This window comes from Amblyomma maculatum, chromosome 11 (genome assembly GCF_055883805.1).
Source record: "Amblyomma maculatum isolate TAMU_Amacu chromosome 11, ASM5588380v1, whole genome shotgun sequence".
Classification (NCBI taxonomy): Eukaryota; Metazoa; Arthropoda; class Arachnida; order Ixodida; family Ixodidae; genus Amblyomma; species Amblyomma maculatum.
The window spans coordinates 93,201,068-93,217,234 of NC_139354.1; positions in this window are offsets into that span (position 1 = coordinate 93,201,068).

The window sequence follows — 16,167 nt, forward strand, 5'->3', positions numbered from 1 at the left end:
CATAGACAGCATGTCAGTTAATGTCCGGTTAAGGCGTTCGGTAAGCCCGTTCATCTGTGGATGGTAGGCAGTTGGCGGGGAGCTCCGTGGAAGAGTATAACGTCGTTGAGCAGGAAAGCAGCGACATCAGTTGCGCCTCTGGTTGGTGTTGCTCGCGTAACCGCTTAGCGTGTGGTGTAATCAGTGGCCACCGCCATCCATTTGTTCCACGATGCGGACAGTGGAAAAGGCCCTAGAAGATCCAGACCCACTCGAGAAAATGGGTCTATGGGGATGTCGATCGGCTGCAGTAGTCCAGCTGGTAGAACTAATGGCTTTTCCCGGCGTTGACAGCAGTCACAAGCAGCCACGTAGCGGCGGGCTGCGCGGTATAGGCCTGACCAAAAGAACCGACGGGGCACACTGTCGTGAGTGTGGGAACGCTGGACCTGCTGTGGGAACGTCGTGAAGCTGTTCGAGGATGGTTGAGCGTAGGTGCTGAGGGACTACTAGTAGAAGGTCGGGGCCATCAGGTCGCGTATTGTGCCGGTATAAGTTGCCGTCGTGGAGCACAAACAAACGAAGGGGAGGGTCATGGCGATCGGCGCTGAGGCGATTTATAATTTCGCGAAGTTGAGGGTTCTGGCGTTGCTCCCGGCGAATGTTAGAAAAGTCAGAAATAGAGAGCACGCAAGCGTCATTGTCACATTCAAGTTGGCTTGGCGGGTCGACTGGATGACGGGACTGGCAATCGGCATCTCGATGCAACTGGCCAGACTTTTAAGGTACTGAAAAGTTGTACTCCTGAAGGCGCAAGGCCCCACCCCGCACCTCCACGAAGATGATACGTGGCAAGGTAAGGCCAAGAGATTAGTCCAAGATGACTCCGCACAGAGCACACAAAAACACAGCAGCGTTAACCAGGCACTAACCGACACTGCTCGCACGTCGTCTTCACCAAAACTCACGAGCTTCTTCTTCCGTCCTTATGCAGATGCCAGTGCATGCACCGCCTAACGTAGCAATATTTAAAGTATTAGCAGAACATAGAAGTCGCAGCCGGGGAACCAGAAATGGAACCCTTGAGAATTTTACATACCAAGATACACCTTAAGTCACCATGCCTGGTAGCAGGTGAAGGTAACAAGCAGGGCGATACAGCAGAAGCTTAATTCGCACCGCAATGTAACTCGCAACCTTGCATAGCGTTGAATGCGAGCCTGAATTTGCTGTTACATCAAAATGTAATGTCTACACCAGTTTCTTAACTGTGGACACCCTTCGGGGAAGTGTCAGCCTCCACATGTATGTTGAGCTTGGTTTAATAATCCTTGCCGCATATAATTTTCGAAGGAGAGAAAAGATCCTCCCAGAGATTATTGCGCACGCCCCAGCAGATTGTATCTGAAGATAAGGATGCCCAGCAAACCATACCTAAACTGCGCACTGGCATATCTGTGCACCTCTGTTTTTATTATCAGTATACATAAATCATATGAAATGCTTTTTTCATCTATGTTGCAGTTTTTTTTCTTGTCATCAGGCAGCGCAATTTGATTTCGACGAACGCCATTGCAGCGCGGAATGTGAAAAGCAATTTTATCGCGAACTTGATCGTATCCAGCAGATGCAAATGCCTAAAAAGCAATGTCCAGTGCCCCAGCTCTCTGCGTGGTATGCCAGATGGCATCAGACTTTACAGGGAGCGCTGTTTGACTGCAAGAAAAATATAGCTTGGAGTGCCAGAAGAACACAGCGGACTACATTAGCTGCAAAGCTTCTCCGAAGAGTGCCTATTGCGAATTGCTGAATGCGCTCCATAGAAGAAAAACAGCAAAAAACTCTGAATTTTAGTTTTGGCAGATTATATTCGCGTATGTTGTCTCATTCAAGTTTTCAGAACACCAGTCTCAAACCGACGCAATGGGAATTGCTCAGGTCATCATTTTGTGTGCCGAGCAAGTTTGAAAGAAACATAATATGGACCACCTCCTCAGAGTTTTCCGACTAGCTGTGTCGTTTCCGGCGTTCAGTAGCGAACTTCACGGCTCTTCAAAATTTACATATCTGTTAGGAATCATGTTGCAGTTAAGGAAGGTAAACGGAAGGGGCAGGATCCACTTAAAGGATGACGCCGGTAATGGAACAGCCGGGTAATTCAATCCATGCATGAAAACTATATCCGCAGCCATATGTACGTGACGAAGACGCAAAGAATATACACCCCTGGGATACTCAAGTAGCAATAAAATCCCAATGAAACATTTGTTTCTAAATTATGTGGCGAACACATAGCAACGTAAGCTATTATTAACTCAGTAGATTGCTCCCAATTTTGACACCTTCAAATATATCTGTGTTTCTTTTTCTGGTTCAAGAGATAGCACTATATCATCACAAATGGGGCAAGTAAATTAGCCAACAACTATGCGCCTGAAATAGTGCCTTTCATGTTCACGTTCTCCGCAAAAAGCCTGCATCTTCACCTCTTTCTCAGGAAGTCAAAAACCAGAAAAACATAGGACTCTTTGCTCAATGTGCCTTGCTTCTTGGACCCTATACTCTATACCAAACGCTGAATAAAATGTGGAACAAAAACCGCGAAAAAAACTATAGATTTTAATATTGCCCTGTCTAGTGATTGGTCATTTCTCAGTATTCAGCTATCGAAGAGACAAAAAATTCTTCCACTTCTCCATGGCTGTTCTTAGCTACAGACTACGAGATAATAGCGATAATGATTACTGTGTTGAGATTATTTATGACAGTAGGCGTACAGCCTACAGTCGTATTTTTCAACTTGAATTCACTATAATATAGTTCCTCTGAAGATATGTATTATACAGCAGATGCGTATGCATATACGGCTTGAGCAGGGTAAAATGCTTGTTCTCATTATTAAGAGCCAGGATAAATTGAAAAGAGTGTCCTTCCTATTTTCTGCAAGAAAAATAACCTAGAGTGGCACTTCCAGATTTCCGAGGTATACAACTTCGCAGGAACGTTTTCGCACAGCAGGCATAAAGTTTTCTTGGAGTAATCTGCCAAACCATCCTAAAGTAAAACGTTTCTTGATACAATCATTGCGAACGGCTGGCGAAAAATAAAAAAGCACAAAATAAACGGGGAACTAGGAAACGCTTAAAGATTTTTGCTGAGTCTTTATAGGAAGATGTTTGCCGTAAAAGATGTCAAAGGGTGAAGCTTTTCTGAAATTTCGCGCAGAAACTGTACAAACACCTCTATACGGTGCTGAGGCATTCTTATAGCTCTTTTATGTTTCATGTTTTCATAACCTGGGCTTCTTGAACATTTACCTGTGGTTCACCTAAGAAAACATTTTATATCCTTAACAATTTTCAGTTGTTTAAGATGGGGCATGCATACTTCACCATAGCGCTCTATTCTGCATAGTGCGCTATTCACGGAGGGTTCATTTAAAAAAACGTACACTGATACAAACTAAAGCACACATTCACTTTTCTTCTAAAGTTACGCCACTCTAAAGTCGAATATAGTGCTTATGTGTAGAGCACAGTAGTACAAGGGGTTTATCGTGGTCGACACGCTGACATTAGCGTTGCAAAATGTACTAGCAGGTACACTGTCAGTGTTTATATGATCTGGACTGTGCCTCTTGATTTTCTATATTAAAGTTGTGACAGACCATCATGCTTTGTGTTAGCTGGCTAGTCTCCGAGACCAATCAGGACGTCTTGCACAGTGGAGTCTTCGTATGCAGGAATTAGATTACTCTATCGTTTATAAATCTGGACGCAAACATGAAGATGCTGACACACTGTCTCGATCACCCGTGGAGTTGGCCCATGACAGTACCGACAAAGACCCCATTTTCTTGGCATTACCATTTTCTCTGATTTAAAGGCCCGGCAACGGGCTGATCCAGATCTCAAAACTGTGATCGCTCATCTCGAGGGTTCACAAGTTGAATAGTTTGATTCTGCCCGAGAAAGGGTGCGGCTGGCATAAGCTATCACTTTTTCCTCGCGTTGCTGGTGCTGGACCAGAACACCACCCAGTCCGACGTTGCTGCCGTCGGTGTGAATTTCGGTGGCAATATCTCACGCAAAGTTCAACTTTTGAGCTTTTGCGTCATAGCCGTTTCGCTATTCTCCAGCACTGTGACAGTATTCGTTAATTATGCAAAGCACGAACAGAAACAAAAATGAAGGTAAAGTCGATAAGCTTTTGAGAGCTTTCGAAGCACTGTAGTAAAGTGAAATTTCGAAAAAAATCCTGAACCCTCACTTATGGGTCTGGTGCGCAGCAGTGCAGTCTAAATTAAAATGTGCATAATAACGTCAAAGGTTTCGCCACCGGTGGCTTTAAAGGTGCCGTTTTCCAAACCCGGCAATATTTTAATGATTTCGTTTTCGTTTATTTTGTGAGTCAGTTATTCATGCTTTTGGTTGAAAGCGTTCTCATCACCCTAGAGATCGTTTTCAGCTCTCTGTATTATGTGAAAATAGTTTCTGATAGAAAACGCTCGACATGAAAGGGGCTGGGCATTTAAATTCTTTGTATACATTTGACGTTTCCAGGCTTATCAATATTTTAAGGGGAAGCTATTGCCAATTCCAAACAAAGACTTGTAAAAACGGAGTACGTGACCCCGAACCGCAATTGCTGCAAATGGTTCGCAATTCCCTGGCATCTGTTCTTGGGTATAAGTGGGCTGTGAACTATAAGCGACGACTATACATCTGCTGCATTGATAGACCTTCATATCACGATGACCATTCCACATCTTCAGATGGGCGGAGAGAAGATACCGCTACAGCTTCTTAGTTTTTATGCACTTAAGTCAAAATCTATTCTAATGTGTATATAGCCGTGCCCTCTTGGGTAGAACACGTGAATGATTGTTTTTTTCGGAGCACCTTTGTGTCCTATCTAGCCTATATTAAAAGAAAGTCGAGCCGACATTGATGGATCTAGTGGGAGTAAATCGTATGCCCTGCCACTTAGCTTCCTTGCCCGGCCCGGTTGACGCAATACCGCATTGAAGAGGGCAGCCACGTGTTTGCGTGCTTACCCTAAGATGTGACAACCCTGGCTACATATAAAACATTCTTTGCACACTTTGATCCAAATGGTGTGGCCAGGGAAATCGCGCAATGGGGCAAGTCGTTGCCCCTCATTCGCGGCGTTAACTTGGAATTAAATGAACAGTATGGGATATGAAACTTCCAAACACGTTGCGCTCAACCGGCCCGTGATTTTTAACCGAGGGGCCGGAGGAAATGCCTTGCTAGGATAGCACCTTCTATTGCCTTCTCACATTATGCACGGCATGCTGCTAAGCACCGTGCTACTATGACGCCGATTCGAGGAATACGGAACCTATCAAGTTGATCAGCACCTTTGATGACTGAAGGGTGTGTATTGTAGGAGGCTTATCAAACCAGTTGAGAGCCAGATTCTCTTGAATGGCGTCCCTGTATATGATATATTAGGGCGAAAGATGTTCTTCGCTAATGCGCATTAAGTTAAGTAAATGTGATCAGAAATTTTGATCAGAAAAGGTACTTCCCACAAGCGCATGCGTACAAGGAAATCTTGTCGTCTCCACCAAGAATTGAAGCACTAACCCTCGGATCCCAAGGCGAGCACGCAAATCACCCCTCCACGCCCATATTTCTATGGCTACCTTGCTTTTGCACAACGTATTTCTTTAAAAGAAATCCCAGTCGCATACTGTAAGATGTCACGAATCCCTGGCGAACGCTTGGGGAGAAAGTATGGACTAGGCGACCGATGTACCCACACAGACGCACATTTATAGCATTCGACGGGACACAAACACTAGCACACAAAAACTAACAAATAAATTTAACACAAAACACAAACACTATCAGTACAGGACCCCGGAACATACAGCCTACTAGCGTTCGGTGTTCGTGCTCACGGTGCGGTGCGGATTAAGTGTTGCCTTGGTGCAGTCAGTGGCATCCAGGTGGCAGGCGTCGAGGTTATGTTTCGAAGTGCGCTGGGATGTGTCGAGGTGACGTTAGGCGTGCTCAGGCTTGGCATTGCTGGCGGAATCGTTGGAGTTCGTCGTACGAGCTCCAGGTCCAAGTACCCTTGGAGGCGACGCTGGCTGTGTTGGCCTTGAGGCACCACCCGGATGGGTGGCAACAGGACTGGAAGCACCTCTGGTAGTAGCAGGTGGTTGCGTCAGCCATTGATTCCTTTTAACGGGTTTAGAACGGCAGGAAGTCTACAGTGCTACGCCGTAGAGCTCAAGATCACCAGAGCCATATTCCTCCACGACCGGAGCATTAACCAGCATTGCTCTTTTTCCAGCTGATGAGTCCCTGACCCGCCATAACCGCCCCTTCTCTGTTCTCCCTCACCCTCTTGCCAGCTATCCCTGGCGCTTTTATAAACTAGGCATTGGTACCCATCATCCTTATAATCGTCGTGTTCTCCCGTAATGATATCTTACCCCTCACCGAATATTCTTCATCTTCCCTTCTATTGGGTTATAACACGTGGTTTTATCGTTACTATCGTCGTCTTATCCCAACTTATTTATTTCTGTTTCAAACTTCATGTTATATTTGACAGAAGAGCACATGTCTGTATAATATCGGGAAAAAAAGTCTGAGGACCATGCAAACTGCAACTCAAGCGCATAACGTTCCTATCGGCCAGTTGTCTCGGACCATATTGTCGGTGTGAATTTTGTACTCTAGTTCTTGGATGTGTGCTAGAGAAATCAGGTGATAATTTGTTTTCTACTTGGTTCTAGACCAAAATCGCCAGACGTGCGGTTCCGAGACTTTTGTCCCTACCTGTAAATATGAGAAAAATAGTAACTGCCAGTGTTCGCCTTCCTTCGTGACATTGCAACTCCCGCTATAGCAAAGGGTTCACATTTTAAAGGCAGTCGGGAAGTTCTACTGCCGTTTCTTGTGTTGCAATAAACCAATGCGTACGCTCTCAAAAATAAATTCGAGCAGGTGATGCATCCCTGTCACAGTGACAGTCTGTCATTCTAGAGTTTCATATATAGTGGCGGCCCAATGCATAATGTAATGATTTATTTTTGCGAAAGCAATACTACGCTGGGTAGAACCGTTCTTTACGGTAGGCCGTCACCCGTCGCGCCACGCTGCTCGCAACTTGGCCTTGAGCACCGCAGCGCTTAACAGAAGGCGCACCATCTCCATGGCAACGCCGTTGCCGTAGCAATACGACACGATAATGTTTGCTCCCTCTTTCATCGCTCTTCCTTTTCGCTCGCTCCGCGGCTTTTCAGCGGAAGGGTGGGGGGGATGAGTGTTCCGAGAGCGCATGATCCACATGATTTTAAAAAGCAGTGAAGGGTGCTGTCATATTGGGGAACTGTTTTGCTATCGTAGCACAGGAGAGTGTTGACGATTTCGCCTCTTAGCAGCCAAGTCAAACATGTTTTTTCAAGGGTCCTAAATGGTCCATAAGCGCACTTTGCCTCGGTGGAATCAGCCTGCCACGACATTTGAATTCACGTTACCTCTATGCCACGGGCAGGAGCTGCCAACTCGGGTCGCTCCTTTCATATGGGAGGGTGATATCAGAATCAACCTGCCAGAACCATTTGCATTCTCGTTACGCCTACGACACGCAGGCACCTCAATACAGCTTGGTTGAAGCGTGAATTTATAAGTGGGCTGGAAGCGTACACTCTAGCGTCTAAATGATGACCTTAAGTGTCTACAACAATGTAGCAACTTACACTGACAGGGCGTGATAGGGGAATAATGTAGCAGGCAAAAGAAGTTTCCGCCGTTGGTTTTGCAATTTAACCACGGTTAGCAAGAGCTAGACCACAACACATTTTTTTACTTTTTGAACCTTAAATGTCCCAATAGGCATTGTGTAAAAGGGTTGCCCAGTAGACAAAAACTGCAGAAGCATGTCGAAAATGCAGGAGAATATTCTGTAGTTGTGTAGTAAACGTCCGATTTTCCTGTAGTTTTTTTAGTTCTGTAGCTTTTCTACAGTAATTTTCTATTGTCTGTAGTTCTGTTGCACTTTTCTGTTGTAACTAGAGAAAGCTCTGTCGTTACTACAGAATGCTATATTGTCACAAGTGTTCTGTCAAAACCACGCAGAAATTCTGTCTTAACAGAAATGTTTCTGTACTTTTTTCCGACTGGGTGCAATAAGAAATGAATCTCACTAATACCATGTGAAACAACAAGTGATGCATAGTGTTAAATTATAACAGAAATCTAACAAATCGTGGAATTAATTGTTACGGACGAGCAAGGCAGAACAAGCGGTCCGTGGCGCGGGCAGGAGCGCTCGCGCTAGGCCCGCTTCCAAATTTCCAAATTTTTGCTTCGTATTTTTTTCTTTCAATAATTTTTTTGGTCTTAAATCTTATATTTTTGTTTAATTGACAATTACTTTAATGCACTAACTTAATTTTTGCAGGACATTTGACACTCCACACAGAACCCTGGCCAATCCCCCTTTCTGGGTATATGCCATATATCAAGGCAGAAGAAGAAAAAGGCATGCAAACATTTTCCTTAAACGTCGTTTCACTGTCATAGAACATCTCTCTGTCCTCTGTTCTCCTGTTTTCATCGCTTGCCGCCACGTAACATTTAGGTTGGAGGTACGGGGTACTTCATCATAACCCTCTCATCCTGGTCCGGAGCTTCGGTGCCCTGCAACTTCTTGCTCCTCCAGCTGAAGGTTACTAGGCATCGCATGGCTGTTCCCCAGCCAGCCGGACCCGGCAAGACCTTGCCATTCCTTCGCTCCTTCCCCCCGCCGCGACCACAAGACTGAGCCAAGACGCCAGACGTGACCACAAGACACAAGAGACCCAAACGACCATATGTGACCCCACTACCAGATGTGCCAACCCAAGACCCCACAACCCGACACCGCTACAATAGAAGACATCCTCCCCTACCTATGCCATGCAGTGCGTGCCTTGGCCTCCGCCATCGAGTCGTGGCGACGTGTTGCCCGAGAGAGTCCTGGGCCAAGGTTCCTCGGGAATTAACGTGCCGGCAAGCCGTTCTATTCTTCCTTCCTCCTCTTCTTCTTCAAGCATCTAAAAACGCCCATCACGTCATGAAATCATCAATATCAGTAAGCGTCCTCGTCTACGATCGGGACGATCGCTCGGTGGCCCCGGGTCATATTACGGACGAGCAACGAAGAAGAAGCGGGCAGGAGCGCTCGCGCTAACATCGCTAACATTTCCATTAAACGTCCACTGTTATCGAACATCTGTCTATCCTCTGTTCTCCTGCTTTCATCGCTTGCCGCCACGTAACAATCTGCATGTTTACGTGGAACAAAACACATGAAATGCACATAAAATATATATAGTATGACAAAAGGGCACGATTGTATGATAATGGGGAAGAATTATCTGAACAGTACAAGTGTAGCACCTGCTTACGGAATGCAACAAGGTCAGGTAATGAAACAATAGATTTGGGGAAGTCTTTCCTGATTGACGGTGCGCGTTGGAGTGCGGATGAATTTTAAATTCAGCGCTTAGATGAGCGCAGATGAGTTAATTGACAGCGGCAAAGGTTTATCGCTGCATAAATACCTGCAGATAGACTGGATTGGCGGCTGTAATATTTTGGGGATAAACCTGGAAGCTCTGTTTTGTACTAATTCCAACTTTGCAGATAATTTTGGTATGGTGACCATATTGCAGACGAAAATTTAAGTTGGGGCCGTATATATATTGTAAGCAAGTTTACGGCCATGAGTCGGTGCTTTCATAAGATTGTGGCGGAGGCAAGCAAGTGGACGGGATGCTTTAGCATAGACGAATCTTGTATTCGGAAAAGGAAGAGTTTGAAATTATTTGAATACCTAAGTATTTGTAGGACGAAATCTCAAGGCTACGTAATTTATGAGGTAACAGAGCCTAAAGTTTGTGCGTTTTATTTTATTATTTTCACTTCCTGAGGTTAACCATCATTAACCAATGTTTGATCCAATCAATAATAAAATTCAGACCCTGCTGCAGGACGTCGTGGTCATTGGTAGATTGTGTTTTACAGTAAATGACGCGATCATCAGCAAACAAACGCAGACAGGATTAAGTAGCAGCTGGCATATCATAAATTATCACATTAATTGGCATGTTTGGAAGTACCCATCCAGCTCGACGCCTAAGGACTTGATCGTTGTCTTCGTCCACGTCACTTTAGCGGTCAGGCTTCGATCGTTACAGTCCATGCCACACACCAAGGTACTTGGCTCAGTTCATCCCCGACTGGTAACATGAGAGAATTCACAAACACAACTCATAGCCTCAATTATGCTGCCCCTGTCAACCGAAAAACAGCGACATGCATGCAACCAGCAACGCCCTTGCGTATAACTGAACCAACACTGAGATGATTCTTTCTCTGCAATGTTAACGAACTGGACCAGCAGTTTACACTCCTGCAAAGCGAAATTTCCTAAAATACGAATCAAATGCTTTTGAGCATGCCGAAACTTTAAAAATAAATGCACTAAATAGGGCAAACTGTAATGTTTTTGCAGAAAGAGAAAGATAGAGCTGAATACACTCCTTCATATGTTTCTTGAACAGGAATCTCGAGCATGTGGGAAATGAATGGTATATATCAGAATATCAAATCAAAACTTTGATGGTCTCTTAGGTGTCCCTTAAGATGATAATGGCGAAACTCTACCCTTCCTCTCCTATCAATTGCCTTTTATCGGCGCTCGTTGCAGTGCTATATATAATATAATTGCTTTACAGTATGCATCACTTTCTCTCCGGGAAGAATGAGTTCCGAAGGTACAGCATCGCTCGTATCGCGTGGCGTTCCTTGGCACGCGTTCAAGTGTGGGATTGCAGATGGCAGGATTGCTAGACAAGAACCCATCTCTCGGAATCTCGTGGGATGTGACAGATCTCGCAAACAACTCTCGAGCACGGGATTTCGTTCCATGAGCCTAGAAAGGCTTTCGCCTTAAATACTAAATTAATGGAAGAAGAACGGTATTGGAGAGCTTTAGTGATGGCGGAGGCAAATACGTTGGCTGTGGTTTAGCTCTGGCTAACCCTAGGTTAATTGCGAAACCACCGGCGGAAGATTCTTTTGCCTGCTACAATAATCCCCTGTCACAATCAATCAGTGTAAGGTGGTACACTCTTGGGGACACTTAAGCTCATCCTTTTAGTGTATAACACGAGAGCGTATGCTACCAGCCCACATATAAAGTCGCGCTTCAACCAAGCCGCATTGACGTGGCTACGTGTCGTGGGCGTAACGAGAATGTGAACGGTTCTGGCAGGCTGATAATGATATCACCTTCCCATATGAAAGCAGCGACCCGAGTTGGCAGCTCCTGCCCGGGCATAGGGGTAATGTGCATTTAAATGTCTTGGCAGGCTGGTTCTAATGTCACCCTCTTGCATAAAAGGAGAGGCCCGATTGAACGCTCTTGCTGAATACACGCCCTTCCTAAATACGCTGATGACCAGCCTAAAATGATCACTACTATCATCCTCACGCTAGAGAATCAGAATTAGGATAAGCTATTCACAGTCGCTGGCGTAGATCGGTTGGCTAAACCGCTCGGCTGGCGATTCGACGAATAGGTTCGATTCCCGGTGGAGACAAATTGCTCTTCTGAATAGACCGTAGCCCCGCCTCTTCACGTGCACAACGTAGCTGCGGTCATCCGAAGTCTCACTTTGGATGTCGGAGTGTTGTTTTCGCAGCAAAACAATGCAAAACATCTGGTGGGAGTGAGCAGCAGCGATGCGGCGCTCAATGTGGCGCCATCTGGCGGAGCTCGGCTAAGTGATTGCTAGGCATGGCTGTTCAAGGTCATTTGTGCCGACCGGCCACTGGCTACGCAAAATGTAGCGAAATGTTGCTTTCGCAGCAAATGATAGTAGTTTCGCAGATAGATATTTTCGCAATAGGGGAGGCGGCGGCATCGGCGAACAATAAGGTTGGAAAATTCAAACGATAAAAGAAACCATATGGAAATAATAAAACGGGGCGCGATCTTATCGGGAGCAGCAACCACATCAATGTAGCATTCAACGAGCATTGTCATGCGCTTTTTGTGTCGCAAAGAGTACAGTCTATCACAAGCAAAGGAGGTGACACCGTACCTGGACAAGGAAGAAAGAGAGCGTTCGGAGTTTGCCAAAAGCGAGACAGGATTCGATAACACGATCGAGAGTTTCTATGGCAAATCATAGAAATAAAATAAGTTGATCGCGCGGTTTTACAAACACTTCAAACAATATTGACCCTATCTCGAACGTAATCTCAAGCGAACGTTTGAAGAAAATGCCCTACTTCCGTCATACGCGTCATCTCAAACGGTACTGATTCCTAACTGTGATCAAATCGATAATTACGACTGATTACAGCACATCGTCGATAGTGCATGCAAATGTTGAATGCGCAAGTGTAATGTAGGTATTGGCTAAGAGTTTGCAGCCTGTAATTATGGGCACAGTTTTTGCGAAGAATATTATCATAGTTTCTTACATTGTTGGTACCCAATAGACTTGTGGTGCAAAATCTAGGTCGATTATTGCCAATATATAATGTGCGAAGTGTTCTTGGTGTTGCGATGAGCGGGAGGAGCAGGGTTGCAGGGTTCCAATGGTTCAGGCGCAGGGGTACGCAACACGTCGCTGTACGTCATGATCTGTGGCGCAGGCGGCTGGGGTGACGGTACTGATGGCACTGCTTGGCGGAGCTCTTCGCGCACAATATCCGAGATGCCCCCAACACGTGGATGTTGTTCGAGAGAGAGCAGCTTTTGCAGCTCTTCGCGCCCGATGCTTCGGATAAGTTCGCGAAGGGCTTCCCTGTCGTTTCCGGCCATTGGCAAGCGGAAGTCTACGGCAGCGATGTTCGCAGAGCGATCAAAATGTACTAATCGCTGATTCAAGGCAAGCAACAGTACGTGGAGGGTCACGTACAAGGCCAACGAACAGCTGCTCCTTGACGCCTTGCATAAGGTAGCGCACCTTCTTTACCTCCGACATGGACGAATCCGCCCGGTTGAAAAGGCGAGTCATTTCTTCTAGAAACATGGCGACGCTTCCATTAGGCCGCTGTGCTCGGGACTGTAGAGTGAGTTCGGCCATCTCTTTTCGTGTATCGTTGCCGAATGTTGCGAGCAGCTGCCGCCGGAAATCCTGCCAGGTGGAAATGGTAGCCTCATGGTTTTCGAACCACATCTTGGCGGCGTCTTCTAGTGCGAAATAAACATTCTGCAATTTTCGCTCCTCGTCCCACACATTAAACACAGCGACCCGGTCGTAGTCGGTCAGCCAGTCCTCAACGTCTTCGAACTTGTCGCCATGAAACGGCGTGGGCATACGTAGAGTATGGCAGATCAGCTGCTGGGCACTCACGGGAAGCTGAGTGGTGGTCTGAATTCCCGCTGTAGTCATCGTGGTTCGCGGTGGGGAAACAAGAGGACCACACTCGGGTGCTAAGCCTCTCAAGCGACGGCTCGCCTTGTGCACAGGTGTCGTGTCCACGGTGTGTAGATGGGCGTAGGGGGCAGCCAGACGCTCTTCGTACATGGGATCTACCCAGCACCTCCACCAAAAATGTCACAGAAGCCAGTGAAACTGGTTCAGCAGGTTTACTTAGGACTAAGTAAAAGCACCGGCAAGATCAGGCACGGAACCAACTGGCGGGGGAGCACCGAGAGCGAAGAAGACGAGCGCGTGCCAGTCTCCCCACCTCGCCACATGGCGGCGCCAGTACGATAACATTGCGGCAATATCAACCAGACATGCAGTAATTGAATTACAGTAGTGAAATTACTGTAATTGTATTACTTTTCCCGGTAATTTGTAACGTAATGAATTACTTTCTCGGGTTGGTAGTTTAGTATTGTAATGAATTACTTTTGATAGTAATTTCGCAGCAAAAGTAATAATTCCTTTCGAAGTGCGCCACTACTCCTTCAATAAACAACAAAGTAGTGTCACGAAAGCAGGAACGACGTGCTGCAAGCCGAATCCAGCTTAGCGGATCGGCAAAAGGAGATAAAATTGCCCAAAATAGTGCGTCCGAGACCTCGTGTGCAGCAGGGTCACTTAGTGCGGCTATTCCATGATAACCATTCTCCAAGTACCAGGATACAAGGCGCCAAGGGATTGCAGAAGGAAGAGATGGTGCAAGAAACCTGGAGTTGAAAACTAGTTTGGAGCGCGGCGCAGTGGCACTCCCTGTTTTGTCGGCTAACGCACAGCGGTGCCTGGTTACACTCATCACTACGGAGCGAGAGATGATTGCAGTAGGGGGAGATAGGTGTAAGGGCCCATAGCGTGAGCCGCCGTGGCTTGAGCATTATTGAGTAGTGAGCACCATGTGCCGACGTCGATTCTTGGGACTACGAAAGCAATAAATAAGCTAGCTTTTTCGGGCTTTTGAAAAGGCGGAGACAGCTCCGGGCCAGCAAGACGCTCGGCTCGCCGGTCATTTCACGACCGTTCGACAATGCTTCTGCTTTTTTGCGATTGGCTTCTTCTGGTAATGGCAAGTGCTGTAGGAAAGAGGGAAGGAATAGGTCTCTGGGATGGAAATTTGGCGGGAAGACGAAAGAATGTGCGTGCTTCGCGTCTGGAGAACAAGTTTTGTTCAATAGTTTTTGCGTGTATGGAAACTAGAAAGTTATTAACAAGTAATTGAATTGCTCAGTAGAAGTAAGTATAATGTAATTGAATCACTCAGTAGAAGTAATTGTAATGTAATTTATTTACGTATCTGACATTTTCAGCAAAGTAATTAGTAATGTAATTTATTTCTTTTGAAAAGTAATTGAAAGCCTCCTCTCCTGCGCTCTCCTTCGTCGTTCGACCGTCACATTGGCCGAGCGCCGTCACGTGCGCGCGCGCGCTTTTTTTTTTTGCTGGGCGTGCAGCTTCCTCCTTTCCAGCGGGGCGGGCGGCGCGCGCGCGGCCCATATCGCCGTGTGTTTTGCTGCCACGCAGACTGCTACTAAATCGTTCCCGCTGGCTATTTAATTTTTTTTTCAAGCATGTTGCGCTCTTTGGCCGGCGGCTGATAGAAGCATGGTGGTGAAGGTTCAACGCAGACATCGCGTACAGATGGTGTCACGCACTGACAGTTGAAAACGGAACCGTTTCAGCTCAAAATATAAAAAAAAGACTGCTACCACGCTTCTCAAGTTTCACGGTAGCTTACAATTCAGTCCAACCTGCAAAGAAACCACACAGACTGCAGCTCCGCAGCCTAGTTAATTTTTTTTTCAAGCATGTTGCGCACTTTTGTCAACGGCTGACGGACTCAAGGAGGTGAAGGCGAGTTAAATCGACGCCAAAATCATGTACGTATAGTGACACACCATGGCAGCTGAACACGGCACCGTCTCAACGCCAAATATAAAAACAAATAGCTGCTACCTCCCTCCCCAAGTTTACCGGTAGCTCACAAGTCAATCAAAGCTGCAAAGACTCCACACAGACTGCAGCTTCCGCCGCCTATAGTTAATTTGATCTGCAGCTGAAGTTGAAAATACATGGAAGACAGCTGCTGCCACACTTCTCAAGTTTACCGGCAGCTCGCAATCCAGCCAACGCTGCAAAGAAACCATACACAGACTGTTCCAAAATTGTTCCTGTCCGCCGCCTAGTTACAAATTTTATAAAGCATGCCGCTGAGTGGCCAAATGTGACGAACTACGGACACACGGAGATGACGGCGAGTTGAACCAACGCCGAAATCGCGTATATGTGGTGTATGACACTCACAGCTGAAACTATTCTGGCGGGAAATCCCTGTCAACATTCGGTAATTATGTTTCAGCAGTGAGTAATATTTTAACCTGAACATATTGCGACAAAATGCAAGGCTCTGGTGAGACCCGGCGCAGGGCTGCCTCGATCGGCGCGCGCGCGGCGCTGATCGAGACGGCTGTGAAGGGCGCCTGCTCCGGAGAGCGCGCGCTAGTCGCGCACCCCGTAGGTGGAGCCACGGTCGAAATGAGAGAGGAGGAGCGGCGCCGCCGGAGGAGGAGAGAGGAGATGGCGCTACTTTTAGTTTATTGAGGGGTTTTAGCCGCCATACGAGACAAGCGCCGTTCCCTTGAAAGTCCGTGGGCTTGCCAGCAGCGGGTGATCCCCGGGAGTCCAGCCGAAGCACAGGCGAGCACGTCGCAAAACACTGA